Genomic DNA, 26,996 nt, shown 5'->3' with positions numbered 1-26,996 from the left:
CAACTTACCAAAAACATGTACTGTAGTTCATTTTCTGTGGAATATAATTTTGCTGATACCAGTTACCAATATATACAGTGTAGTGGTTATAATTTATCTTATGTAATTCTTAGTTGATTATTGTCACAAATATGACCTTACAAAGGAAACATAATCCTATATTTACACTACATAGGATACAGCATTTAAGGAGCATAATAATAGAGCCAAGAACTTTGAAAGGAATACTCATTAGCACCAATACATAATGGACATTGGAATTGAAACAGATACCTTTATTCTCTTTGTAGTTAAGAAAATATTCCACAATTCTCATTCGATATTTCTTAGATCTAGAGACCAGTGCTGCTGAAGATTAATAGGTCTGCTTAGAAGTTTAAGGTTCACATTTCCCCTAATGCTATTAGTTGTCAAAGTCAACAAATTATGTTATTGCCCTGAGTGTTTAGCTGTGTACAAACAGGCAAAATATTCCCTGGGTGTGTCTGAGGTACCAAATGCATACAGAGTTCTTCATGTGCGGTAAGCTTTCAATATCTTTTCCCACGGATTTCTTCCAAAAGCCTGTAAAAATAAATTATGTTACTAATATAAGAAGATGAAATGTAGTGTTGTATATTCCATTATCTTTCAAACTTCCCATTGTAAGCTGAAAAGCAGTTTACTGTCATAGTCGTATAACATATAAATACATCATTCAGCCCAATCTATAGACTATCAAGCAACCATTAATGCCAATCCCACTTTTCCCCATATTCCCATCAACTCTTCCCAGATTCTAACACTCAGTAGAGGGCATTTGGTCAGTATTAGAATTGTATGATAGATTTTTGAAAATAAAACAGCTGAACAATCCGCAAAATAGGTTAAAATGTGGATTTTAGTGTGGTTTCATCACACTTGGACTAGATGATTGTTCCGCAGAGTATTTGCACTTATTCTGCAGGAGTGACCCTGAGCATCCTGTTGCCCGCTCCTCAATTCTCCATCCATTCCAACATTGACCTTTCTATGCCGTCCTGCACTATTACAATAAGGCCTAACACAAGCTTGAGAAATAACACTTTATTTTCTGTTAGTGCACATTGCAGTTCAGACTCAATATTGAATTCTGTAACTTTAGATAACCCACTACTTCTCTCCACCTATATTGCAACCTATCATTTATGCCAGTCATTCAACTGTAATTTTGACTATTTTTCTCTCTCCTTAGAGTAGCCTAGCCTGTTGTGAATGTCCCACCACCCTGCTTTTGGTAACGCAACATTAAAAACACATATAATGTGCTTCTAACTGTGATGTAAGCTCCCTTGGTCTCACTCTATTAGAGTTAATCACTTTGTTCTATCCTTCTTCTCTGCTATGGAAAATTAACTTGTTTACTCTTTTTCCCAGTTCTGTTGAGGGTCTTGGACCTGAAATGTCAACTTGTTTCTCTTTCCACAAATGTTCTCTGACCTGTTGAGTGTCTCCAGTATTTTCTGACTTTATTAAAAAAAAAGGAGGGGCATTCGTGCTGGAAAATTGAGAATATTTCCAATATAAATAAGCCACATCAGGTCTGGAGGCATTGAATTGAAACATCAATAATCAAAATCTGTTCAAATTTCCAGCACTGATGTCCCTCATAGTTATAACACTTAATGGGAGACATTTCCAAAATGCACATGAGTCCAATGCACAAATGTACGTTAAATGTATTCATTGGACCAATAAAAGCACTATTAAACCATTGGTAAACAAAAATGCTGGAGAAACTCAGCGGGTGGGGCCGCATTTATGGAGCGAAGGAAATAGGCAATGTTTCGGGTCGAAACCCTTCTTCAGACACATTGTTTCTGCCTGTTCGTGTCCTACCGAACTTATTTCCACATACCTCAACTCCATCCTATCCCCCCTGGTCAAATCCTTCCCTACCTAAAAAAATCAAGGTACACCATTAAACGATTGTTGGTCCCTCCCATCTATTATGATTGCATATAAAGTGTCCGGTAGGAAAACCAGCACTTTGAACATTTGCTGCTGAGCCTCAGATTTTCTTCTTATCAAATGATGATAAAACCAGATGTCAGTTCATCTGAAAAGCAAGAGATGATTCCCCCCATGAATGACACCACTGTGGCAATTCTCCCTGCCACCTCTTTCTGACCTTGCTTTCTTGATCGCTATGAATATCAGGTGGTACCCTGCATAGTTATCCGGTTTGATTCACTAAACTCCTCACATCTGCTATTGGAGATAAGGGAGTATTTTATCCCCGATTGAACTGTCTACACCCACTAAAAGTTATTCCCTTTATCCTGCATCTGTACAATGTGGACGGCTTGAATGTAAGCTTGTCTATCATGGTGCAGCTGGCAAGAAACACACTCACTTAGTTCTGTTCTTATCTATCTGTACAAAATCATCTGCAATGGTTTCTCTTCCCATCGCAATAGCTATTGCTTCTGAATATTTTCCTCTTTTCTCCTGTGTGCTCAAGAGTGGGTTAAAAGTATGACCTATATAAATCTGATGGATGCTGGCATATAACGAGTGTACCCATTAGGAGTTATAATGTCAATAATGCCATAACCTTACAAATTAGGATGCGTTGATTCTATCTGAGAAGAGCACAGAAAGTTAGGAGATTACACAGAAATAGGGATGGATAAAGGATGGGGTAATGGGTGGCAAGTATTTTGAAGTGGAAGGGATGGCTGCTGTGAAAACCTAATGGTGATGAAGAGGAATGAGATAGAGGAAGTTTAACAAGACACAATGAGAATGTGAGGTGGAAGATTACAAGATGCTGGTGGGACTGCAACTTTGCTCATTGTTCCCAGCCTGGTTGTCACTGAAACCTAGTAATCTGAAGATGCTTCTTGGGTAAATATAAGAGATGCGTTGGCATTACATTCAGAGTAGAAAAGTTATCCCTAGACTGCCCAGAGTCTATTTTTATTTATACCCAGAGGTTAATAACATAAAAATAGATTATTTGGTCCTAAGGTCCTAAGCTTATGGCTGTTTGTGAAGGTTTGCTCAATAAATTGATTCCTGTGTTTGCAACATTATTGCAGGGATTACACTTTACCAAACATTAATTGGCTCTAATGTGCTTTGGTATGATTCAAGTCCATAAAGGATATCTTGAGTGCAAGTCTTCTCTATTTCCCATTCTACTACAATAAAGAAATAAATGTAGTCACTCATCAATTGGTGTATGTGACAATAAATGAACCTAATGAACCTTATGAAACTTGACAGAATGAAAGTTTACTTTTATACTGTAGTTATCTTTGATACCAAAACAAGTCCAAAGTAAACTCCACCGTCTCTGAGCTTTCATCATAATTGGTTTGTTTAAATCTTCCAGCAGCAGTGGTCCTTGCTTCAGTTGCTGACATTTATAAAAATCTAATGGAGAAAAGTGTTTGTCTCCTTTATTCAACGTGACCTGCAGAATGAAACACCACATTGTTTAAAGAGTTTGATAAATCAATACTTTGCTCCTGATGAATTGTGAACAATGCTTAAAATTGTCAAGAAAAATATACCTGTATCACAATCTATATCAGTATTTTTCCATTCTAGAACCACTACCACTCTTGTTATTCAAACTACATTTCACTTGGACCAGTACAAAATAGATACTTAAAACCTTTTTTTTTTAAAATGAGAGAAACGTCTCAAGCATTTAATTATCATTTATAGGAGCTTCACATTAGGATTATCTTTTGTTATTTCCTCAAATATAATTGAGGCTGAGCCTCCGTTTTGCTTTTACCATATATTTTCTTTATATTCTTGATATTTGGTTTGGACTTGGTATGCCTAGTACTGTGCAACATGATTAGGTTTAGGTTTAGGTTTGTTATTGTCATGTGTACTGATGTAAAGTGAGAAACTTTGTTTCAAGTAAAACTCAAGTCCAATAGATAGGGCAAAGGGGGAGATACAAAGTGCAGAATGTAGTTCTCAGCATTGTAGCACATTAGTTCCATAGACAAAGTACAATAATAATAATAAACTTTATTACGGACTCGAGGTCCAGACAAGGGGCAACATTACATTAAAAAAATGCATTCCATATTAAAAAATATCATAAAGCACATATAAAATCTTAGTATATCACATAAAAGGATCATAAATTATATTAAATTTATCTGTCCATCTTCAAAACCAGTATTAAAACACATTTATATTCCTTGGCTTTTGACCCTGCTTGAGACTTTGCTCCTGTTTTAGTGCTTTTAATGTTTTTTTAATTTTATTGTTTTTACTCTCTTTTAATGTTTTTATTGTCGTGTAATAATTTTTTGTCCGTGATTAGTCATATACAGCACTTTGTTGCAACAGTGGTTGTTTTTAAAGTGCTCTATAAATAAAGTTATTATTATTATTATTTAAAAAAACACAATACATGAGTTAAAAATCCAGATTAAAAGATGATCAATGTCCTACAACGAGACGATACCAGTGTCTCCACAGCTGGGATTCGTAGCGTGTAGTGCTAACCCTTATGTTTGACAAGGACACAATAATTACATTTTAAGAGTCATTTATCCTGCAAATGAATTTATACATGTGATTTCTTAGGATATCTTCTAAAGTACTGACTCCTGCAGCCACAAACATATTACTGGCACTACACCATCTAGGGTTCCTTAGCAGTGTTCTCATGGCAAAGTTATATGCCACCTTTAGTCTCTACCAACTTGTCTTTCCATAGTTCGACCACAGGTGCGCAGTGTAGAGGGGTGTGCAGTATGCTCTAAATAGTGACATCTTCACCACATCTGCACACACACCAAATTTACGCAAGAGAATATTCGCCTGTACATACAGCATGCGTCGTTGCCTATAAATATCCCCATCATCTGTCATTTGTTCTGTAATAAAATGTCCTAGATATTTTACCTTATTACAGACACCAAGATTATTGTCAGACAATTTAAAATCAGGAAATTTTAGACTTTTTGTCCTCTTTGGTTCTACAGATCATAACAGCACTCTTACTAGCATTATATTTAATATCATGTTCAACACCATACACAGAACATATAGTAAGGAGCTGCTGGAGACCAGCGTTAGATGGACTAAAGACCACAAGATCATCTGCATACATAATATCGTTCACTAAAATATTACCAATCACACACCCAGTATTACAGGCTTTCAATTGTTTGGACAGATCATCAATATATAGATTAAAAAGGACTGGGGACAAAATTCCCCCTTGTCTAACACTATTGCTAATCCCAAATGGGGTAGAGGTCCACAATGGGGTAGAGGTCCACAATGGGGTAGAGGTGAATCGGACAGAAGCCCAGATTATGGAAGGACCATACAGAAGCATGATAACAGAGGGGAAGAAGCTGTTCCTGAGTCTGGTGGTGAGCAATTTCAAGCCTCTATAACTTTGCTGGATGGGAACAGGGAGAAGAAGGAATGACCGGAGTGGGACAAGTCTTTCATTATGCTTTTTTGAGACAGTGCGAAGTGTGGATGGAGTCAATAATGGAAAGTCTGGTCTAAGTGATTGAGGAGATCGAGTATTTTGACAAATACTCTCTTACATTTCTACAAGTAGAGAGCACATTAGCTGTTTACATCGTGGTCTGGCTCAGCAACTTAAACGCCCAGGAACAAAGGGGATTACAGAGGATGGTGGACACTGACCACTGGTCCATCAAATGAACTGACCTCCCCACCATTAAAGAGATCAATAGGACATGCAGCCACAAAAATGGAGTCAGCATCAAAGACCCATCATCCTGGCTTTCCTCATTTCACTCCTGCCGTAGGAAAGAAGTTATAGGAATCTGAAAAACGGGACCCCCAGGTTCATTAGTAGCATCTTCCCAACAACCATCATGCTCTCAAAGTGCTGGGGCAACTCAGCAGGTCAGGCAGCATCTCTGGAGAACATGGATAGGTGACGTTTCGGGTCGAGAGTGAAGAAGGGTCTGAAAAAGTGTCTCAACACGAAACGTCACCAACCCATGTTCTCCAGAGATGCTGCCTGACCTGCTGAGTTACTCCAGCACTTTGTGCCCTTTGGTGTAATAACCAGCATCTGCAGTTCTTTGTTTCTACAACCAGCAGGCTCAGGAGGCCCAGGGAGCCATTGGTGCGAGTGGAGGAGTACCTGCGCTGTAAGTATAAAATACATCGCGGGGCTTGCTTTCACAGAGGCCCAGGGAGCCGTTGGTTTGAGGGGACCTGACACCAAAATCGGCAACGTTCCAGAGAAGGATTCTAGTGGAAGCCTCTGATTGGTGGAAGAGGACCGGGTTTACATTTTTACATTTCTGCCTTCAGGTTAAGGATTCTGGGAGTTAAGGATTCTGGGAGTTGTGTACAGTATTTATTAGTAAAGTTTAAAGGATAAAGTTTTATGTTTTTTAATATTTAATATAGTTAATTTGGGAGTAAGATATGTCAGTGGAGATTGGCCCCATGGTTTGCTCAGTCTGCAACATGTGGGAGATCAGGGATATGGTCGGTGTCCCTGGTGACTACGTTTGCAGGAAGTGTGTACAGCTGCAGCTCCTGGCAGACCGCATTGAACGATTGGAGCTGCGGCTGGATTCATACTGGAGCATCCACGACGCTGAGAAAGTCGTGGATAGCACGTACAGCGAGTTGGTCACACCGCAGGTAAAAGGTAAGAGGACAGAAAGGGAACGGGTGGCCAATAGCCAGCAAAGCAGTAGGCAGGTAGTGCAGGAGTCCCCTGCGGTCATCTCCCTCCTAAACAGGTATACCATTTTGGATACTGTTGTGGGAAATGGCTCATCAGGGGAATGCAGCAGCAGCCAAGTTCATGGCACCATGGGTGGCTCTGCAGCACATGAGGGGGGGGGGGGGGGGGGGGGGGGGGGGGAAGAGTGGAAGGGCAATAGTAATAGGGGATTCAATTGTAAGGGGAATAGATAGGCATTTCTGCGGCTGCAAACGAGACTCCAGGATGGTATGTTGCCTCCCTGGTGCAAGGGTCAGGGATGTCACTGAACGGCTGCAGAACATTCTGGAGGGGGAGGGTGAATATCCAGTTGTCGTGGTGCATATTGGCACCAACGATATAGGTAAAAAAAGGGATGAGGTCCTACAAGATGAATTTAGGGAACTAGGAAATAAACTTAAAAGAAGGACCTCAAAGGTAATAATCTATGGATTACTACCAGTACCACGGGCCAGTCAGAGTAGAAATAGGAAGATATTGCAGATGAATACGTGGCTTGAAAAATGGTGCAAGGGGGAGGGATTCAAATTTTTAGGGCATTGGAACCAGTTCTGGGGGAGGTGGGACCAGTACAAACAGGGTCTGCACCTGGGCTGGAATGGAACCGATGTCCTTGGGGAAGTGTTTGCTAGTGCTGTCGGGGAGGATTTAAACTAATGTGGCAGGGGGATGGGTTCAAGAGCAGAGGGGCAGGGGGTGTAAAATGAGGGTAGAAGCAATAGGTAGCAAGGTGAAAAGTAAAAGTGGCAGGCAGACAAAGCCAGGGCAAAAATCAAAAAGGGCCACTTTTCAACATAATTGTATAAGGGGTAAGAGCGTTGTAAAAACAAGCCTGAAGGCTTTGTGTCTCAATGCAAGGAGTATTCGTAATAAGGTGGATGAGTTGGACGTGCAGATAGCCATTAATGATTATGATATAGTTGGGATCACGGAGACATGGCTCCAGAGTGACCAAGGCTGGGAGCTGAACATCCAGGGATATTCAATATTCAGGAGGGATAGAGAGAAAGGAAAAGGAGGTGAGGTAGCGTTGCTGGTTAGAGAGGAGATTAACGCAATGGAAAGGAAGGACATCAGCTTGGAGGATGTGGAATCGATATGGGTAGAGCTGCGAAACACTAAGGGGCAGAAAACGCTGGTGGGTGTTGTGTACAGGCCACCTAACAGTAGCAGTGAAGTTGGAGATGGTATCAAACAGGAAATTAGAAATGCGTGCGACAAAGGCAAAACAGTTATAATGGGTGACTTCAATCTACATATAGATTGGGTGAATCAAATTGGCAGGGTTGCTGAGGAAGAGGATTTCTTGGAATGTACGCGGGATAGTTATCTAAATCAACATGTAGAGGAACCAACGAGAGAGCAGGCTATTTTAGACTGGGTATTGAGTAATGAGGAAGGGTTAGTTAGCAGTCTTGTTGTACGTGCCCCCTTGGGCAAGAGTGACCATAATATGGTTGAGTTCTTCATTAGGATGGAGAGTGACTTTGTTAATTCAGAAACAATGGTTCTGAACTTAAAGAAAGGTAACTTTGAGGGTATGAGACATGAATTGGCCAAGATTGACTGGCAATTAATTCTAAAAGGGTTGACGGTGGATATGCAATGGAAGACTTTTAAAGACTGCATGGATGAACTACAAAAATTGTTCATCCCAGTTTGGCAAAAGATTAAATCAGGGAAGGTAGTGCATCCGTGGATAACAAGGGAAATCAGGGATAGTATCAAAACGAAGGATGATACGTACAAATTAGCCAGAAAAAGCAGCATACCAGAGGACTGGAAGAAATTCAGAGACCAGCAGAGGAGGACAAAGGGCTTAATAAGGAAAGGAAAAATAGATTATGAAAGAAAACTGGCAGGGAACATAAAAACTTACTGCAAAAGTTTTTATAGATATGTGAAAAGAAAGAGATTAGTTAAAACAAATGTAGGTCCCTTGCAGTCAGAAACAGATGAATTGATCATGGGGAACAAGGATATGGCGGACCAATTGAATAATTACTTTGGTTCCGTCTTCACTAATGAAGACATAAATAATCTGCCGGAAATAGCTGGGGACCGCGGGTCAAAGGAGTTGGAGGAATTGAGTGAAATCCAGGTTAGCCGGGAAGTGGTGTTGGGTAAATTGAATGGATTAAAGGGCGATAAATCCCCAGGGCCAGATAGGCTGCATCCCAGAGTACTTAAGGAAGTAGCTCCAGAAATAGTGGATGCATTAGTAATAATCTTTCAAAACTGTTTAGATTCTGGAGTAGTTCCTGAGGATTGGCGGGTAGCAAACATAACCCCACTTTTTAAGAAGGGAGGGAGAGAGAAAACGGGGAATTACAGACCAGTTAGTCTAACATCGGTAGTGGGGAAACTGCTAGAGTCAGTTATTAAAGATGGGATAGCAGCACATTTGGAAAGTGGTGAAATCATTGGGCAAAGTCAGCATGGATTTACAAAAGGTAAATCATGTCAGACGAATCTTATAGAATTTTTCGAGGATGTAACTAGTAGCGTGGATAGGGGAGAACCAGTGGATGTGGTGTATCTGGACTTCCAGAAGGCTTTCGACAAGGTCCCACATAAGAGATTAGTATACAAACTTAAAGCACATGGCATTGGGGGTTCAGTATTGATGTGGATAGAGAACTGGCTGGCAAACAGGAAGCAAAGAGTAGGAGTAAACGGGTCCTTTTCACAATGGCGGGCAGTGACTAGTGGGGTACCGCAAGGCTCAGTACTGGGACCCCAGCTATTTACAATATGTATTAATGATCTGGATGAGGGAATTGAAGGCAATATCTCCAAGTTTGCGGATGACACTAAGCTGGGGGGCAGTGTTAGGTGTGAGGAGGCTGCTAGGAGACTGCAAGGTGACTTGGATAGGCTGGGTGAGTGGGCAAATGTTTGGCAGATGCAGTATAATGTGGATAAATGTGAGGTTATCCATTTTGGTGGCAAAAACGGGAAAGCAGACTATTAATCTAAATGGTGGCCGATTAGGAAAAGGGGAGATGCAGCGAGACCTGGGTGTCATGGTACACCAGTCATTGAAAGTAGGCATGCAGGTGCAGCAGACAGTGAAGAAAGCGAATGGTATGTTAGCTTTCATAGCAAAAGGATTTGAGTATAGGAGCAGGGAGGTTCTACTGCAGTTGTACAGGGTCTTGGTGAGACCACACCTGGAGTATTGCGTACAGTTTTGATCTCCAAATCTGAGGAAGGACATTATTGCCATAGAGGGAGTGCAGAGAAGGTTCACCAGACTGATTCCTGGAATGTCAGGACTGTCTTATGAAGAAAGACTGGATAGACTTGGTTTATACTCTGTAGAATTTAGGAGATTGAGAGGGGATCTTATAGAAACTTACAAAATTCTTAAGGGGTTGGACAGGCTAGATGCAGGAAGATTGTTCCCGATGTTGGGGAAGTCCAGGACAAGGGGTCACAGCTTAAGGATAAGGGGGAAATCCTTTATAACCGAGATGAGAAAAACTTTTTTCACAGAGTGGTGAATCTCTGGAACTCTCTGCTACAGAGGGTAGTTGAGGCCAGTTGATTGGCTATATTTAAGAGGGAGTTAGATGTGACCCTTGTGGCTAAAGGGATCAGAGGGTATGGAGAGAAGGCAGGTATGGGATACTGAGTTGGATGATCAGCCATGATCATATTGAATGGCGGTGCAGGCTCGAAGGGCCAAATGGCCTACTCCTGCACCTAATTTCTATGTTTCTATGAACACGACATAATACTAACCTCAACCATGAACAATGGATTATCTTTGTTTCCACCAGATTATTTTGTACTAGTATTGTGGTTATTAATTCATTGCATTTCTATTTATTAAATTTTATCTATGTGTACTGTGTTTACAGGCCTGTTATGTTGCAGCTAGCAAGAATTGAATTATTCTGTTGTTGGTACATATGTTAATTAAATACTCTTGATTTCTGATTGCAACCATTCTTCTGACCTATTGATTATTCTTCATGTTTGCATTTTAGATTTGGGTTACATTTATCAGCACGCAATAGCTTCATAAGATCATAAGTTCTAGGAGCAGAGTGAAGGACCTGTCCCACTTTCACGACCTAATTCACGACCTCTGCCGAGTTTGCCCTTGACTCATACTCGCAGCATGGTTGTCACGAGGACACACACACACACACACACACACACACACACACACACACACACACACACACACACACACACACACACACACACACACACACACACACACACACACACACACACACACACACACACACACACACACTCAGAGTTTTATAGTTATAAGGATAACAGAGGTTGTTAGGTAGAAGAGCTCCCCATGACATTGCAAAAAATTATCTTGTGTTGCAGTTGGAATACTGCCAATATGTTTTGCAGCATTTTCCAATTAATTAAAAGAATTACAGCAATTATTGTAAAATAATTCATTAAATGTTTAAATGTTGTGGTGTTTTCAAATTCTCAAATTTCTTAAAAGGTTCATTATCAGGAAGGTTGTCTTGAACATGAATCATCACATTGCTGACACTATGGTTTGGTTATTGCATGTAGTTTCTTTACCAGCTTTCACTTATTAAGCTGCATCAGGTAAGAATATACATACTACACAGAAATACACTGTTCTCTGGAGAACCGTGCCTATTAACTTCCATGGATTAACTTTTATTATATTGGACTGGATGATGGAGGGAGGGGTCAGAGTGGGCATAATTTTCTATGCAAGTCTCGATGGGAGAGTGGACAAGAGGGAGTGGCCAGGGTTATTGATTATGCTGCTGGTCTTGCCAAGGCAGCGTGAGGTATAAATAGAGTCAATGACTGCTAGTCCCAGGCCATGTGCAGATCATCTCTCCACATGGGATTACTGTTAAGGTCTCATAGCAGGCAGCCATGTCTGCAACATCCAACCATCCGAACACTTCTACTCAACTCGTACAGCTCAGAATATGGATGAGGACTCGCCATGTTAAACATGCCAGCTATACAGATACAGCATTTTACTATGAGCATTGTGCTGCTCTTAAGGTCACATGAAACCACTGGCTTTCCCTGCAAAGCGGAGTGGTTGTGGAGCAGTCAGCAGGTGGGGACGAGGCAACCAGCCCTTTCGGGGGAGTCCTGCAAGGAGACCCAGAGTAGTGAAGGTTCTAGAAAGTGTCCACAGAGTAGTCAGAATGTGGGCAGGATTCAAGAGTTAAGGGGGGTGATGGTACTGGGTCCCAACAGCCTGCCAACTGTGCAAGATCTGGAATTGCCTTGGCATGAGTGTGTCAAATTCCCTCTATCTCATAACAATTGGGCTTCAAGGACAGAGGACACATGTGATGCATCTCCAGCATCAGAGCCTCAACAAGAGTCGAAAGTGCCTTAGCAATTCCAATGCAAAGAGGCCGCAGAAAGTAATGGACTCAGGCCAGTCCATCACGAGCACAACCCTCTCCATTGAAAGTATCCACATGAGACACTGCCTCAAGAAAGCGCTAACTATCATTAAGGTTTCTGACCATCCAGGCCATGCTGTCTTCTCGCTCCTACCATCGGGCAGCGGGTACAGAACCCTGGTCATACATTACCAGGTCAGGTTCAGATTTCCAGGAGCACGCCCCTTTGGTAAATTAAGCAATGGCAACAAATTTCAAGGCAATTTTGTTTTGCCTCAGCCATACTTTAAAAAGGTGGAAGTTATGGGTAAAGAGTGAGCATTGGACTTACTTTTAGATTCCTCTAATAAAGAAGCAATAGATACATCATGGGCCAAATAATCTTCTTGGATGATGTGAACATCTGAGATTCTATGTTTTACTTCATAAAAGTAGGCTTTGACAAACACTGAAATTACAAACATTGACAAATACTAATAGTTTTACATCTCCTGAACCCAGAGGATTTTTAGAAATCCGAGGTGAATCGGTGAGTTATGAAGAGGACATAAGGAGGTTACAAAGTGATATGGATGTGTTAAGTGAGTGGGAAAAAAATCTGACAAGCGCAGTGTAATGTGTGGAAATGTGAAGGCAGAGTCTTTAACAGAGATAAAAAATATACATATCACCTGTCCAGTGTGAGATACTGGAGCTCTGAGATGCAGAGGCACCTAGTATCCTATTACATATTTGCAAGAAGCAATAATGGAGCTACAGTAGATAGCAATGCAAGAAAATTAAATGTTATTAGGTTTTCCTTTTGCTAAGGTAATTGAATACAAAAGTGGGTAGGTTATTCTTCAGCTCTATAGGACATTAATGAGGCTACAACTACAATTGTGTACAGTACTGCTCTCCGATCACCCATTCACACTAGTTCTATCTAATCCTATTTTTACATCCACTCCCTACATACAAGGGGTAATTTGTAGAGCCCAATGAATGTACCAACCCACACATCTTTGGGATGTGGGCAGAAACCAGAGCAGCCGGAGGAAACCCAATCAGTCACAGAGAGAATGTGCCAACTCCACACAGACAGCACCTGAGGTCAGGATCAAACCAGGGTCTCTGGCACTGTGAGGCAGCAGCTCTCCTAACCGTGCCACTGTGCTTCCCTCTTACTGGATTAAAACCTGGAATGAGCAGGCTACTTTATGATGGAAGGTGGGACAGGCAATACCTCTATCTGCTGGAGTTCAGAAGAGTGAGAGAGAACTTGATTGAAGCATATAAGATTCCAAGATACCTTGGAATTAACTATTTAAAAATAAGGGGTTGCTCATTTAAGACAGGTGAGGCAGAATATTTTTCTCAGGGGGTCCTGAGTCTTTTCAAATGTCTTATTCACTGAGTGTGGAAAGAAGTGGTAAATGGTAGGGAATTGAAGAAAACAGTTGAACAGAGGGATCTGGGAATAACCGTGCATAGTTCCTTGAAGGTGGAATCTCATATAGATAGGGTGGTAAAGAAAGCTTTTGGTATGCTAGCCTTTATAAATCAGAGCATTGAGTATAGAAGTTGGGATGTAATGTTAAAATTGTACAAGGCATTGGTGAGACCAAATCTGGAGTATGGTGTACAATTTTGGTCGCCCAATTATAGGAAGGATGTCAACAAAATAGAGAGAGTACAGAGGAGATTTACTAGAATGTTGCCTGGGTTTCAACAACTAAGTTACAGAGATAGGTTGAATAAGTTAGGTCTTTATTCTCTGGAGCGCAGAAGGTTAAGGGGGGATTTGATAGAGGTCTTTAAAATGATGAGAGGGATAGACAGAGTTGATGTGTACAAGCTTTTCCCTTTGAGAATAGGGAAGATTCAAACAAGAGGACATGACTTCAGAATTAAGGGACAGAAGTTTAGGGGTAACATGAGGGGGAACTTCTTTACTCAGGGAGTGGTAGCGGTGTGGAATGAGCTTCCAGTGGAAGTGGTGGAGGCAGGTTCATTGGTATCATTTAAAAATAAATTGGATAGGCATATGGATGAGAAGGGAATGGAGGGTTATGGTATGAGTGCAGGCAGGTGGGACTAAGGGGAAAAAAAGTTGTTCGGCACGGACTTGTAGAGCCGAGATGGCCTGTTTCCGTGCTGTAATTGTTATATGGTTATATGGTTATAAGTCTTTGAATTTCTTTAAGGCTGAGATAGATGATAAGTAAAGAGGTGAAAGATTACTGTGGGTGGGTGGGAATACAGAATTGAGGTTCCAGTCAGATCAGCCACGATCTGTCTAAATGATTGAGAACGTTTGAGTGGCAGTGTGACCACCTGCTGATCCAAAATCATATATTTGTATGTAGACAGGAGGCCAGATATGTCTGTAACATCCATTATGGCTCTGCTGTTTCTTTACTGGAAAAATCTAAAATTTAGTCTTACTCCTTGGTTCATCATTAAAGGCCCATTTCATTTCCTCAACAAAATATCAATGACAGTTCTATATGAAGGAAATTTGAAAATGTTATTAATTAGTATAGCTTCCAGAAATCCAAACCCAGAATTTCAGCTTTTTGATACAAGCCAAAAGAAAAATGTATTACTAAATGCCACCACAATTTGCTGTCTGATCAATAATGCCAGCTGCAAAATAGTCAATAACATTTTATTTAACAAAGCCTGAGAGAGACAGAGTGATTCAAACAGTGTGTAGGAAAGAACAGCAGATGCTGGTTTAAATCAAAGGTAGACACAAAATGCTGGAGTAACTCAACGGGTCAGGCAGCATCTAATAACCATATAACCATATAACAATTACAGCACGGAAACAGGCCATCTCGGCCCTACAAGTCCATGCCGAACACATTTTTTTTCCCCTTAGTCCCACCTGCCTGCACTCATACCATAACCCTCCATTCCCTTCTCATCCCAATGCCTATCCAATTTATTTTTAAATGATACAAATGAACCTGCCTCCACCACTTCCACTGGAAGCTCATTCCACACCGCTACCACTCTCTGAGTAAAGAAGTTCCCCCTCATATTACCCCTAAACTCTGGAGAGAAGGAATAGGTAACGTTTTGGGTTGAGGGTCTTCGTCAGCTTCAGACATATATTTGTAGCTCTGTCAAAACCTCTGCCTTCACATTGCCTTCACATCTGCCAGACTTCAGACTAAAGAAGGGTCTCAATCTGAAACAGCACCCATTCCTTCTCTGCAGAAAAGCTGCCTGTCCTGCTGAGTTACTCCAGCATTTTGATTCAAACAGTGTCATTGTAACATAAAACTCAACAAAAGCTTCGATTAATTTCACAATCCTAGCTACTATCATCTTTTTTTGTAGATAAACACAACAAGTACATTATATATCTTAGTTAAAACATTTTCTTTACTCTTATGTAAAACGTTTTTTAGCACAATTTATTTTTTGTCCTGTCAAAGAGTGTTCCCATAGTACAATTATAAGCTTTACTAAAGTAAGATTGTTCAACAAAAACTGATTGTTTGATGTCAATTTAAACATAATGATTACTAAAGTCACGAACATTTAGAGAGCCTTTCAGGTGCTGAAAGAGAAGGCCTACATTTTGACAAATAGTGGACACCTTCACCGTTCTGTTTAACTGCTGAATTGTCAAAGCAGCCCAATTATGTAGCACTTTGGGCTGAAGGTAATAATGCTATTACACCGACAGTTCTACAGCAATTATAGATAATTTCTATCCTAGATCTCCAAGAGATGGCCTAAAATCACAGATGACAAGATACAAAACATAATTTCACAAAACAAAGGCAAAATTGATTTTGATTTTGTAAATTGCTTCACAGCTTAATGCTGGAAACATTACATCTTCCAGTGCAACTCAGTCATCTCTAACATTTGAAAAACAGTGGTCTGTTCATTCAATTGTAATTATTTAGGACAAGTTTTATATTCTGTATTTAACAAATTGTATGGAAAAGAAAACTATTGAACAGGGATTTGAAGCAGCAGCAAGTTATGAGCAGATATGTGGATGCAGTGCATGCATCAGAAATCCTTCCAGTGCCATCAATTTAATCGTCCAGTCATTTTCAGCTCAAGGCCATGTTTACATTTTACTGGCTGGTTAAAATCTCAGGGCCTAGAAGCAATCTACCATCTGTCCGATAAATGCTTAGGGTTTCTCTGCAGGGTCTTGTGGATGGGAAGGTGGAAATGTGATGATTGAAATACCCCCATAGCAGACAATTGACCTGATTCTTTTAAAATTACACCACTTTGTGTCTGTCACATCTTGTTACCATCATGGATTTCATAAATTAATAACAGGATTTAGAATATAGATTTGAAGTAAGCAAATCATGATGCATAGAAATAAACTTAATTTGCTACCGTCCTTACAACATAATTTGTTCACCTACCGAACTACAATTACCCATAATAAGAAATTAATATCCGGGCGGGCGGCACGACTCATGTCGCAGTGGCCTCTGCAGTCCGTCTCTCTTTTTTTTTTGTCTCGTTTGAATGTCGTTTTTATTTATTTTTAAACTGGGTGTGTGTGTGGGGGGGTGGGGAAACTTTTAAAATCTTTCCCCTGCACGGAGAACCCAACCTTTTCTCTGTCGGGTCTCCGTTGTCGTTGGGGCCGAGCACCGTGGAGCGGCCTCCAGCCGGAACGAAAGTCGCGGCGCTGCGGACTTACCCACCATCACGGAGCTGGCCGAGTCCGGAGCGGGAGGAGCGGTGGTGGCGAGCTGCTGGACGGTGACACCGGGAGCCCACGGGTCCCTGCTGGGAGACCGCTTTTCGGGGCTTCCGCAACGACGACTACTCCCGCCCGAGTTGCGGGGTTGAGGATGACCTGGAGCGGGGCCTTACATCATCGCCCGGCGCGGCTTTAATGGCCGTGGGACTTGTTAGCGCACGCCGGGGGCTCCAACACCAAGACCCGGAGCGCGGCCTTGCATCACCCGGCGCGGCTTTATAATTGCCGCGGGACCTATTTACCATCGCCCGCCGGGGGCTTTGACTGACATCGGGAGGAGAACGAGAAGTGCAGGGGAGAGATAAGACTTTGCCTTCCATCACAATGAGCAGGAGATTCACTGTGATGGATGTTTGTGTAAATTGTGTTGTGTCTTGGTTCTTCTTGTTTGTATGACTGCAGAAACCAAATTTCGTTTGAACCTCTGGGTTCAAATGACAACAAATAAATTTTATTGTATTGTATGAATATGAATAATTTCATTATAAAGAGGTTAAGATACATTTTCAAATCATGCATATGACAGAGAATGTGTTGTGATATTTACATGTTCATATTGTAATTAATGAATGTGGACCAATAAAACGAATGAAGAAACCAGCCAACGATGATAAAATAATCAGGGAATATGCAAATATTAAAATATGCTAAATTAAGGGTCACAACAACAACTTGCAATAAAATGGCACTTTAATGCTGTTGAACATACCAAGGCACATCATGCCGATTGAATCCATCAAAGTATAAGATATTAAGAAGGCTACTCTATAATATGTTAGAAAAAAGATGTTTTTAATGGACGTTCTAGAGCAATGAACCTGGACACCTGGAGTTCACTTTGCTGGTATTGTGATTGGGTGAGTGATGATGGAAAGGGAAGGGAATGCAGATATAGATGGTTCAATGTTTAAGAAGGAACTGCAGATGCTGGAAAATTGAAGGTAGACAAAAATGCTGGAGAAACTCAGCGGGTGAGGCAGATTCAGATTCAGATTCAGATTCAGATTCAGATTCAGATTCAATTTTAATTGTCATTGTCAGTGTACAGTACAGAGACAACGAAATGCATTTAGCATCTCCCTGGAAGAGCGACATAGCAAATGATTTGAATAAATAATAATACGTGTCTGGGGGGTGGTGATTGGAAGAAGCAGCATCTATGGAGCGAAGAAATTGGCAACGTTTCGGGTCGAGACCCTTCTTCAGATGATGTGAGGTTGTGGAGCGGGAAGAAGAAAGGAAGAGGAGGGGACAGTGGGCTGAGAAGAGGAGAAGGGGAGGAGAAAGCAGGGACTACCTGAAATTGGAGGTCAATATTCATACCACTGAGTTGTAAACTGCCCAAGCGAAATATGAGGTGCTCCTCCTCCAATTTACGGTGGGCCTCACTCTGGCCATGGAGGAGGCCCAGGATAGAAAGGTCAGATTCGAAATGGGAGGGGAGTTGAAGTGCCAAGCCACTGGGAGATCAGGTTGGTTATTGCAAACCAAGCGGAGGTGTTGGGCTAAGTGATCGCCAAGCCTACGCTTGGTCGCACCGATGTAGAGCAGCTGACACCTAGAGCAGCGGATGCAATAGATGAGGTTGGAGAAGGTGCAGGTGAACCTCTGCCGCACCTGGAAAGACTGCTTGGGTCCTTGAATGGAGTCAATGGGGGGAGGTAAAGCGACAAGTGTAGCATTTCCTGCGGTTGCAAGGGAAAGTGCCAGGACAGGGGGCGGTTTGGGTGGGAAGGGACAAGTTGACCAGGGAGTTACAGACAGGGAACGGTCTCTGCAGAAAGCAGACGGGAGGAGATGGGAAGATGTGGCCAGTAGTGGGATCCCGTTGGAGGTGGCGAAAATGTTGGAGGATTGTTTGTTGTATGTGACGGCTGGTGGGGTGGAAGGTGAGGACAAGGGGGACTCTGCCCTTGTTACGAGTGGGGGGGTGGGGAGTGAGAGCACAGTTACGGGGTATAGAAGAGATCCTGGTGAGAGCATCATCTATAGCAGAAGAGGGGAACCTCTGTTCCCTGAAGAATGAAGACATCTCCGATGCCCTGGTGTGGAACACCTCATCCTGGGTGCAGATGTGGCGTACACAGAGAATTGGGAGTAAGGGATGGAATCCTTACAGGAAGCAGGGTGGGAAGAAGTGTAGTCCAGATAGCCATGGGAGTCAGTGGGTTTGTAGTAGATGTCAGTCAGTAGTCTATCACCTGCGATGGAGATAGTGAGGTCTAGAAATGGTAGGAAAATGTCGGAAATGGTCCAGGTGTATTTTGAGTGCCAGATGGAAATTAGTGATGAAATGGATGAAGTCACTCACCTGCCTTCCTCCGGCCCCAACCCCCATCCTTGCCGTGTGTTCACCATCTCCCCTGACCTCCCCCTCTCGGATACCGAACGGTCTGTCCTCAGCAGAGGCCTCACATTTGTTCCCCTCCATCCTCACCTCAATGAGTTCAGCATCCGCCATGATGTGGAGCTCTCCTTCCGTCGCCTCTGCCTCAAAGCGTTCTTCCATGGGAAGGAGTCCTCGCCCCCCAGTGATGATCCTTTCTCCTGTCTCCAACGGATCCCCTCCTCTTGGACTCCCCCTCATGGCCATCTACCGGCTTTACACCTTTTTATTTTAAACTTCCGGCGGGACATCAACCGCCTCAACTTCTCCACTGCCCTTTCTCACTCTAACCTCTCCCCCCCGAACGTACAGCCATCGACTCACTCCTCAACAACCTAGACTCAGAGCTTCCGTGGATTTTGAAGAGACGGCAGCAAAGAGAAGCAGGAAAAAGCAGTGATTGGCTGTAGCCTGAGTGGGAGGAGACTCACTTCTGAGTCAGGGGGGGGGGGGGGTAAACAGTTTAAAACAAGGAATTTGGTTTGTAAATTGGTAAATTAGGCAATTTATCAGTCAATATAAGCAAGACAGTTCTTAGGGAGCGACCTTGTGTGGGAAGTGCCCTGTGAGTAAAGTGTCAGTCTTTGGCTCGAGAGTCTTCGTCGAGGAGGCTGAGGAGAGGAGGCTACGCGTAAAGCTCGAGAGGACGGAATGCAGGGAACGCATGTCGGGGCAGATGAGACAGTGTGAGGCTTGCAGAATGTGGGAGCCCAGGGACACGGATGGAGCCTCTGGCTGCTACAACTGTGGCAAGTGCGTCCAGCCTCAGCTCCTACATGACTGTATTGGAGAAGCAGGTGGATGACCTCAGGGCCATCCAGGAAAACAAGGGTTTCCTGGACAGAACCTACAGTGAGGTTGTCACGCTGAGGATACGGGAAAAACCAAGGTGTGTGACTGAGAGAAAGGGTGGAAATTGTGGAGTGCAGGAGACCCAGATGGCTGTGCCTAATGAAAACAGGTACGCCCTCTTGGGAACTGTCCGGGGAGACGATGTTTCCAGTCCGAGCGGCAGACATGTCGGTGGCTCCAATCCTGGAGATGGGACTCGACCGGCGAGACCGACATTGGGCAGAACCATAGTGGTGGGTGACTCCATTGTCCGAGGAGCGGACAGGAGATTCTGTGGTGGCAGACGAGATGCGAGGATGGTCTGTTGCCTTCCTGGTGCCAGGGTTCAGGATGTCACGAGCCAAATTCAGATCATCCTCGAGAGAGAGAGAAGGTGAACAGCCGGCAGTAGTTGTGCACGTGGGCACAAACGACATCTAACTTGAAGCTCAGTTAGAAACTGGCAAGTATGATGTTGTGGGAATTACTGAGACATGGCTGCAAATGGGCCAAGGCTGGGAACTGAATATTCAAGGGTATACCTCCTGTCGAAAAGACAGACAGGTGGGCAGAGGTGGTGTGGTTGCCCTGTTGGTGAGGAATGAAATTCACTCCCTTGCACAGGAGATGTGGAGTCAGTATGGATAGAACTAAGGAATTGTAAGGGTAAAAATACCCTAATGGGACTAATCTACAGGCCCCCAAACAGTCGCCTGGACATAGGGCGCAAGTTGATTGGGTAATGTTTAAAGAACAACAGAAGATAACCAAAAAGACAACACGGGAGAAGAGATGAGGTACGAAGGTAAACTAGCCAAGAATATAAAGCAGGACAGTAAAAGTTTCCTTAGGTATGTGAAGAGGAAAACATTAGTTAAGACCAAAGTTGGACCCTTGAAGGTGAATAATAAAAGGTGAATTTATTATGGGGAACAAGGAAATGGCAGATGAGTTGAACAGGTACTTTGGATTTGTCTTCACTAAGGAGGACACAAACAATCTTCCTGATATAGTAGTGGCCAGAGGATCTGGGGTGATGGAGGAAATGAAGGAAATCCACATTAGGCAGGAAATGTTGTTGGATAGGCTGATGGGACTGAAGGCTGATAAATCCCCAGGGCCTGATGGTCTGCATCCCAGGGTACTTAAGGAAGTGGCTCTAGAAATCGTGGATGCATTGGTGATAATTTTCCAATGTTCTATTGACTCGGGGTCAGTTCCTGTGGATTGGAGGGTAGTTAATGTTATCCCACTTTTTAAGAAAGGAGGGAGAGAGAAAACGGAATTATAGACCAGTTAGCCTGACATCAGTGGTGGGGAAGATGCTGGAGTCAATTATAAAAGATGAGATAGCGGAACATTTGGATAGCAGTAACAGGATCGGTCCGAGTCAGCATGGATTTACGAAGGGGAAATCATGCTTGACTAATCTTCTGGAATTTTTTGAAGATGTGACTAGGAAATTGGACAAGGGAGAGCCAGTGGATGTGGTGTACCTGGACTTTCAGAAAGCATATGATAAGGTCCCACGTAGGAGATTAGTGAGCAAAATTAGGCACATCGTATTGGGGTAGAGTGCTGACATGGATAGAGAAGTGGTTGGCAGACAGGAAACAAAGAGTAGGGATTAACGGGTCCCTTTCAGAATGGAAGGCAGTGACTAGTGGGGTACCGCCAGGCTCGGTGCTGGGACTGCAGCTATTTACAATATACATCAATCTTCTTCTTGCGTATGGCGTGCACAGCCTAAAGTTGTAGGACAACTTGTTCTATTTGATCTTATTTGACTGTGCACGCCGGGTGGATTGCATTAGTCAAAACAGGGCGGACCACGTGAAGGTTGCAATCTTCCACCCCAATATACATCAATGATTTAGATGAAGGGATTCAAAGTAACATTAGCAAATTTTCAGATGACACAAAGCTGGGTGGCATGTGAACTGTGAGGAGGATGCTATGAGAGTGCAGGGTGACTTGGACAGGTTGGGGGAGTGGGCAGATAAAGTTTAATGCGGATACATGTGAGGTTATCCACTTTGGTAGCAAAAACTGGAAGGCAGATTACTATCTAAATGGCATCAAGTTGGGAAAAGGGGAAGTACAACCGGATCTGGGGGTCTTTGTACATCAGTCTATGAAAGTAAGCACACAGGTACAGCAGGCAGTGAAGAAAGCGAATGGCATGTTGGCCTTCAAAACAAGAGGAATCGAATATAGGAGCAAAGAGGTCCTTCTGCAGTTGTACAGGGCCCTAGTGAGACCACACCTGGAGTATTCTGTATAATTTTGGTTCGCTAATTTGAAGAAGGACATTCTTGCTATTAAGGGAGTGCAGCGCAGGTTTACAAGGTTAATTCCCGGGATGGCGGGACTGTCGTATGCTGAGAGAATGGAGCAGCTGGGCTTGTACACTCTGGAGTTTAGAAGGATGAGAGGATATCTCATTGAAACATATAAGATTGTTAAGGGTTTGGACACGCTAGAGGCAGGAAACATGTTCCAGATGTTGGGGGAGTCCAGAACCAGGGGCCACAGTTTAAGAATAAGGAGTAAGCCATTTAGAACGGAGAATAAGGAGTAAAGGATAGTATGGCGCAACACAAATTTGGATTTAAACCAACTATGGGTTGGGTTGGGTTGGGGTTGGGTTGGGTTGGGTTGGGTTGGGTTGGGTTGGGTTGGGTTGGATTGGGTTGGGTTGGGTTGGGTTGGGTTGGGTGAGGTGGGCGGTGGGTGGTGGGCAGGTATATCTCCACTTTTTTCTTTTTTCCCTTTTTTTCTTCTTTTTTTATTTCCTCTCTTATATCTTTATTCACTCTTTGGCCACACTACCTTGGCAGTCTAGGGGTTCTATCTTTTCACTTTTTCTCTCTCTCTTGTTCTTTTCCTTCATTTTCAGGTTAAAAGGTCAAAATTTTTGAAGCTGTACAATAATTCTATAATTTTATATGCCGAATGTTTTATTCTTCTAATAATTAAAAAAAAAAAAAAAAAAAGAGAATAAGGAGTAAGCCATTTAGAACGGAGACGAGGAAACACTGTTTCTCACAGAGTGGTGAGTGTGGAATTCTCTGCCTCAGAGGGCGGAGGAGGCAGGTTCTCTGGATGCTTTCAAGAGAGAGCTAGATAGGGCTCTTAAAAATAGCGGAGTCAGGGGACAAGGGGAGAAGACAGGAACGGGGTACTGATTGGGGATGATCAGCCATGATCACATTGAATGGCGGTGCTGGCTTGAAGGGCCGAATGGACTACTCCTGCACCTATTGTCTATTGGCTGGGTGATCGAACCTGCTGACAAGGGAGGTGCCGTGGTAGTCTGGTGCGCTGATCTCTACAAGGCTGAGGTAACACACCAGCTCTCAGACTCCTCCTCCTGCTTATCCTCGGTCCATGACCCCACAGACGAGCACCAGGCCTGTATCTCCAGCACTATCACTTACTTCATCACTTCCGGCTCCCTGCCCTCCGCACGGCCCGATTTTACCTTCTCCCCAAAATCCACAAACCTGACTGTCCTGGCAGACCCATTGTTTCTGCCTGTTCATGTCCCACCAAACTTATTTCCACATACCTCAACTCCACCCTATCCTCCCTGGTTAAATACCTACCTACCTATGTTCAAGACCCCTCACACGCTCTTCATCTACTCCAGGACTTCCATTTTCCAGACCCCCATTCCCTCATCTTTACTATGGACGTCCAGTCACTCTACACCTCCATCCCCCACCAGTAGGATCTTAAAGCCCTCCGTTTCATCCTCGACTGCAGAACCAACCAATCCCCATCTACTGATACTCTCCTCCGCCTAGCGGAACTGGTCCTTACCCTCAACAACTTTTTTGTTTGACTCCTCCCATTTCCTCCAAATACAAGGCGTAGCTATGGGCACGCGCATGGGCCCTAGCTATGCCTGCCTCTTTGTAAGGTTCGTCGAACAATCTTTGTTCTCGAATTCTACCTCTGCTACATCGACGACTGCATGGGTGCTACCTCCTGCACCCATGCAGAACTCACTGACTTGATCCATTTCACCACTAACTTCTTTTCGGCACTCAAATACACCTGGACCATTTCCGACACTTCCCTACCATTTCTTGACCTCACTATCTCCATCACAGGTGATAGACTTCTGACCGACATCCACTAGAAACCCACTGACTCCCATGGCTATCTGGATTACACTTCTTCCCACCCTGCTTCCTGTGACTCCATCTCCTGCTCCCAATTCCTCCGTCTATGCCACATCTGCACCCAGGATGTGTTCCACACCAGGGCATCGGAGATGTCTTCATTCTTCAAGGGAACGGGTGTTCCCCTCTTCTACTATAGATGAGGCTCTCACCAGGGTCTCTTCTATACCCCGTGACACTGCTCTCACTCCCCATCCGGCCCACTCGTAACAAGGGCAGAGTCCCCCTTGTCCTCACCTTCCACCCTGCCAGCCGTCACATGCAACAAATAATCCTTCCACATTTTTGCCACCTCCAACTGGATCCCACCACTGGCCACATCATCCCATCTCCTCCTCTGTCTGCTTTCCGCAGAGACCACTCCATCTGTATCTCCTTGGTCAATTCGTCCCTTCCCACCCAAACCACCCCCTCTCCTGGCACTTTCCCTTGCAACCGCAGGAAATGCTACACTTGTCACTTTACCTTCCCCTTTGACTCCATTCAAGAATCCAAGCAGTCTTTCCAGGTGCGGCAGAGGTTCACCTGCACCTCCAACCTCATCTATTGCATCCGCTGCTCTAGGTGTCAGCTGCTCTACATCGGTGAGACCTTGCATAGGCTTGGCGATCGTTTCGCCGAACACCTCCGCTCGGTTCGCAATAACTAACCTGATCTCCCGGTGGCTCAGCACTTCAACTCTCCCTTCAATTACGAATCCGACCTTTCTGTCCTGGGCCTCCTCCATGGCCAGAGTGAGCCTCATGTAAATTGGAGGAGCATCACATATTTCTCATTTACACCCCAGCAGTATGACCATTGACCTCCAATTTCAGGTAGTCCCTGCTCACTGTCTCCACCTCTTCCTTTCTTCTTCCCGCCACCCCCCCCCCCCACCCTCACATCAGTCTGAAGAAGGGTCTCGTCCCGAAAACTTTGCCTATTTCCTTCACTCCATAGATGGTTCAATGGTTACAGTGAAGTTCCTTTTCTACATACAGTTCTCACTACACATAGGAACAATCTCCACCCAGTTCCACTTTCCGCAGAGACCGTTCCCTCCGCAACTCCCTAATAAACTCGTCCCTTCCCACCCAAACCTCTCCCTCCCCAGGTACCTACCCCTGCAACTGCAGAAGATGCAACACCTGTCCCTATACCTCCTCCATCAACTCTGTCCAAAGCCCCTGACAGTCCTTTCAGGTGAGGGCAAGGTTCACTTGCACTTCCAACCTCATCTACTCTATCAGCTATTCCAGGTGTGGACACCTGTATATTTCGGCGAGACCAAGCGCCGGCTTGGCGATTATTTTGCTGAACACCTCCGCTCAGTCCACCTAGGCCTACATTATCCCCCGGTTGCTAAACACTTTAGCTCACCTTCCCATTCCCACACTGGCCTTTCTGTTCTGGGCCTCCTCCACTGTCAGTGTGAGGCCCAGTGCAAATTGGAGGAACAGCAACTCATATTTTGCTTGGGCAGCTTACACCCCAGCGGTATGAATTATGACTTCTGTAACTTCAAGTAACCCTTGCTTTTCCTCTCTTAATCCCTCCCCATCCTAGTTCTCCTCCTGAATACATTTTACTGATTGTATACCTCTTGATTAGACTCGTGAGTAAGGCAAGGCAGCGCCTTTACCACCTCAGGAAATTGAGGAAATTCAGAGTGTCTCCGAGGATCCTCCGGTGCTTCTATGCAGTGGCGGTGGAAAGCATCTTTTCCGGGAACATTACCATCTGGTTTGGGAATTGCTCTGCCAAGGACAAGAAGGCTCTGCAGAGAGTAGTGCGTTCGGCCGAACGCACTATGGGAACTTCACTCACCCCACTGCAGGAACTATACAACAGGAGGTGCAACTCCAGAGCAAATAAAATCATGGGAGACCCCTTCCACCCCTGCAACGGACTGTTCCAGCTGCTACGGTCAGGCAAACGCCTCCGTTGCCATGCGGTGAGAACGGAGAGGTTGAGAAGGAGTTTCTTCCCAGAGGCAATTCGGACTGTAAACGCCTATCTCACCAGGGACTAACTCTACAGAACGTTTTTCCTTCCATTATTTATTATGTAAAAGAATATGTGTGTTATGATTGTGTTTATAATTTGTTTGGTTGTTTTGTTGTTTGTCTTTTGCACAAAAGTCCGCGAGCATTGCCACTTTCATTTCACTGCACATCTCGTATGTGTATGTGACAAATAAACTTGACTTGACTTGACTTGACTTTGTCACCTTTCCCTCAGCTAACAATGACCCACTCTAGTTTCCTTTCATTTCTCGTTTTCTCACCTTACCCTTCCATATCTCTATGTCTCCTTCTTCCCCAACTCCTAGTCTGAAGAAGGGTCTAGACCCGAAATGTCACCCATTCTTTCTCTCCAGAAATGCTGCCTGTCCTGCTGAGTTACTCCAGCTTTTTGTGTCTATCTTTGTTGTAAATGTGTTTTTTCATGCACAGTATTATTTGATTTGACTGACACAAATCTTTTCATTGTAACTCAACTCACGTAACAATAATAAAACTAAACTTTAAACATAAAAGCGGAATACCATGGCAAAGACAAGCGTGGTAGTTCCAGTAAATATTAGGATTAAAGTCAAGCCTCTCAAACCTTCTCCAGCATTCCATTATATAATGGTTGATTTTATTGGAATGTCAACTTGGTATTTTAGCCTATCCCACTTTACCTTTCACCCCCTTGCTCATCAAGAATCCTTCTACCCCGGTTTAAAAATATGCAAAGACCCTACTTTGAG

Source organism: Leucoraja erinacea, chromosome 2, assembly GCF_028641065.1.
Source record: "Leucoraja erinacea ecotype New England chromosome 2, Leri_hhj_1, whole genome shotgun sequence".
NCBI classification, from domain to species: Eukaryota; Metazoa; Chordata; class Chondrichthyes; order Rajiformes; family Rajidae; genus Leucoraja; species Leucoraja erinaceus.
This window is presented reverse-complemented; position numbering follows the sequence as displayed.